Below are 3,641 nucleotides of genomic sequence, written 5' to 3' on the forward strand. Positions count from 1 at the left end.
GAGTAGCTGGGATTACAGGCACGCGCCACCATGCCCAGCTAATTTTTTGTATTTTTAGTAGAGACGGGGTTTCACCGTGTTGACCAGGATGGTCTCGATCTCTTGACCTCGTGATCCACCCGCCTCGGCCTCCCAAAGTGCTGGGATTACAGGCGTGAGCCACCGCGCCCGGCTCACTACACACTTTCAAGTCAAAAAGCTTCAAACAACAGCCAACAGCAGAATACAGCTGGGAGAAGAGTATGCAAAGAAACCCCCTGTGAAATATAGCAAAGAAAGAAGACTTAAAACTCAGAATTTCAAACACTGCCACGGTAAAACACTCCTCATCCTAGACACAAGCCACCTCTACAAAAACTCAAAGCCTGTGCTGCGTAACACACAGCAAATAAGAAACTGAGGCCAACTATGAACAAGAGTAACACAAACTACATGCAGATTAAAGGCCCAGCAGAGAGGTACGCCCATTTCCGGGAATTAAAACTATTTACTGTAGCTTGTAATGTCTTATACAACATGTGTGGCTTTGAAAAATGTTTATAAAACCTACAAGAGGGTACAAAAGAAACCCCACACTTTCAAGAGACAGAGCAATCACCAAAACAAGACTCAGAATATGATGTGGGTATTAGAACTCTCTGACAGGAATTTAAAATAACTCTATGTGTTAAACACTATAACAGAAAAGGTGGACAACACACAAGTTGACATGGATAATTTCAGCAGAAAGATCAGTTAACATGAATATGGGTCAACAGAAATCTCCCAAACAGAAACAGGAAGAGAAAAGTGCGGTGGACAGAACATCCAAGACACAGTACGATATGAAATGCTTTAATATCCATGCAGCTGAAATCCCAAGAAGAGAAGAACAGAGCAGAAGAAATAATGGTTGAGAATTTTCCAAAATTAATGAGAAACACCAAACCACAGATCCAAGTTCAGAGAATATTAAAAAACAAACAAAAAACAACCAACACCTGGTCTTATCATTTCCTCACTTCTGAAAACAAAAGACAGAAAAGACTGACCAAGTGTAAGTGGGGCTCATGCCTATAATCCCAGCAATTGCTGAGGTGAGAGGATTGCTTGAGCCCAGGAGTTCGGGAGCAGCCTGGGCAACATAGCAAGACCTTGTCTCGAAAAGAAGAGGGATGGGGAAGAGAGGAAAGACTGAAAGCAGTTAAGGATAAAAGAAACATTACACTTGAAAGAACAAAGCTAAGTTGCGGCAAGTTTCTTGTGAGAAACCATGAAAACCAGAAGAGAGTAATTTCTCTAAAGTCTTGAAAGAAAAAATAGCTTTTAACTAAGACTTCTATACCCAGCAAAGGGATCTTTTAAAAATAAAGGAGAAAGAAAGACTTTCGCAAACAAAAACAGGAAATTCATTGCCAACGGACCTAATCCACGTAAAATGTTAAAAAAAGTGTTTCAGAGGCCGGGCACGGTGGCTCATGTGTGTAATCCCGGAGCTTTGGGAGGCTGAGGCAGGCAGACTGCCTGAGCTCAGGAGACCAGCCTGGGCAACACAGTGAAACCCATCTCCACTAAAATACAAAAAAATTAGTCCAGGCAGCACGCGCCTATAATCCCAGCTACTCAGGAGGCTGAGTCAGGAGAATCATGTGAACCTGGAGGTGGAGGCTGCAGTTAGCCAAGATTGTGCCACTGCACTCCATCCTGGGTAAGAGACAGAGACACAGTCTCAAAAAAAAAAAAAAAGAGAGAGAAAAGAAAGAATTTCAGCAAGAGAGACTATGTTATCAGACCAAAACCTAGATCTACAAAAGAAATGACAATCCCAAAAAATGGAATAAAATAAAATAAAAAAATAAAATAAAATAAAATAAAATAAAAGTGGGTTTTAAAAATATTTATAAAGAAAAGATGTTCATTTTTTGGTTCACAGTTCTGTAGGCTATACATGCAGGGCATCAACATCTGCTCAGCTTCTAGTGAGACCACAGGCAGAAGGCAAAAGGGGAACAAATGTATCACACGGCAAGAGAGAGAGCAAGAGAGCGAGGAGTCAGAGATAGATGGGGGAGGCCCCAGACTCTTTTTAACAACTAGATTTCAAGTAAAATAATAGAGCAAGAACTCATTCATCACCACGGGGAGGGCACCGAGTCATTCATGAAGACCCACCTCCATAATCCAACAGTTCCCAGTAGACCCCACCTCCAAAATGCAACGTGGGGGGTCACATTTCTTTATTTTTATTAAGTTTGAGGGTACATATGCAGCATGTGCAGGTTACACAGGTAAACATGTGTCACAGGAATTTGCTGTACCGATTATTTCTTCAACCAGGTAGCAAGACTAGTAGCCATTAGTTGTTATTTTTCCTGATGCTCGCCCTCCTCCCACCAGCTACTCTTTGATAGGCCACAGTACGTGTTATTCCCCTCTATGTGTCCATGTGTTCTCATCAGCTGTAAGTGAGAATATGTGGTACATGGTTTTCTGGTCTACGTATTCTAAGTGAGAATCAGCAGAAAACCAGCAATATCTGGTTTTCTGTTCCTGCATTAGTTTGCTAAAGATAATGGTGTCTAGCTCCATCCAAGTCCCTGCAAAGGACAGATTCCCATTCTTTTTTATAGCTGCGTATTATTCCACAGTGTATATGTACCATGTTTTCTTTATCTAATCTATCTATCACTGATGGGCATTTGAGTTGATTCCATGTCTTTGCTATAGTGAATAGTGCTGCAATGAACATACACGTGTATGTGTCTTTGTAACAGAACAACGTATATTCCTTTGGGTATATGACCAGTAACGGGACTGCTGGGTTGAATGGTATTTCTGACTTTAGGTCTTTGCCGAATTGCCATGCCATCTTCTGCAATGGTTGAACTAATTTACACTCCTACCAACAGTGTATAAGCATTCCTTTTTCTCTACAACCTCACCACGTTATTTTTTAACTTTTTAATAACAGCCATTCTTTCTCACTGCTGAAAATCAGTGTTCTCACTTTTTTTGAGACAGGGTCTCATTCTGTCATCTAGGCTGGAGTAGAGTGGTAAAATCACTGGTCTCTGCCGCTTTGACCTCCCAAGCTCAAGCAATCCTCCCACTCCAGCCGCCAAAGTATCTGGGATCACAGGCGAGTGCCATCATGCTGGCTAATTTATCTTTTGTAGAGAAGGGACTTTGTTATGTTGCCTAAGTTGGTCTCCAATGACTGGGCTTACATGATCCTCCTGCCTCAGTCTCCCAAAGTGCTGGGATTACAGGCATTTAAACACCATGCCCAGTCAGCATTATTTTAATTGCACTAAAAGATGACTGATTTTTCAAATGCAAAAATAGCAATGTACTACCTGTTTATTGCATATGTAAAAGCCAAATGTGTAACATCAATAGCACAAAGGATGAAGGGAGAAATTGGTAATATTCTGTACAAAGTTCTTATACTACTGTGAAGTGGTATACTTTATATACATATTTGTGCCCACTTCAGCAGCACATATACTAAAATTGGAACGATACAGAGATTAGCATGGCCCCTGCTCAAGGATGACATGCAAATTCGTGAAGCGTTCCATATTTAAAAAAAATATATATATATATATATATATGTTTAAAATATACCACTTCAAGTAGTATAAAAACTATATATATATATA

General features: G+C 40.5%; 1 protein-coding gene and 1 non-coding gene across 5 annotated transcripts in view; one reads left to right on the forward strand and one right to left on the reverse strand.

Annotated features, from left to right (window-relative positions):
- FAM193A (family with sequence similarity 193 member A) overlaps nt 1–3,641 on the reverse strand; it is a 204,461-nt gene that overhangs the window by 144,646 nt on the left and 56,174 nt on the right. The gene's annotated exons all lie outside the window — the stretch shown is intronic.
- On the forward strand, nt 3,463–3,566 carry LOC119468886. Its single transcript, XR_005197680.1, has one exon. It is a non-coding gene; the product is annotated as a U6 spliceosomal RNA (small nuclear RNA).

The sequence above is a fragment of the Cebus imitator genome, unplaced genomic scaffold, assembly GCF_001604975.1.
Source record: "Cebus imitator isolate Cc_AM_T3 unplaced genomic scaffold, Cebus_imitator-1.0 Scaffold522, whole genome shotgun sequence".
Taxonomy (NCBI): Eukaryota; Metazoa; Chordata; class Mammalia; order Primates; family Cebidae; genus Cebus; species Cebus imitator.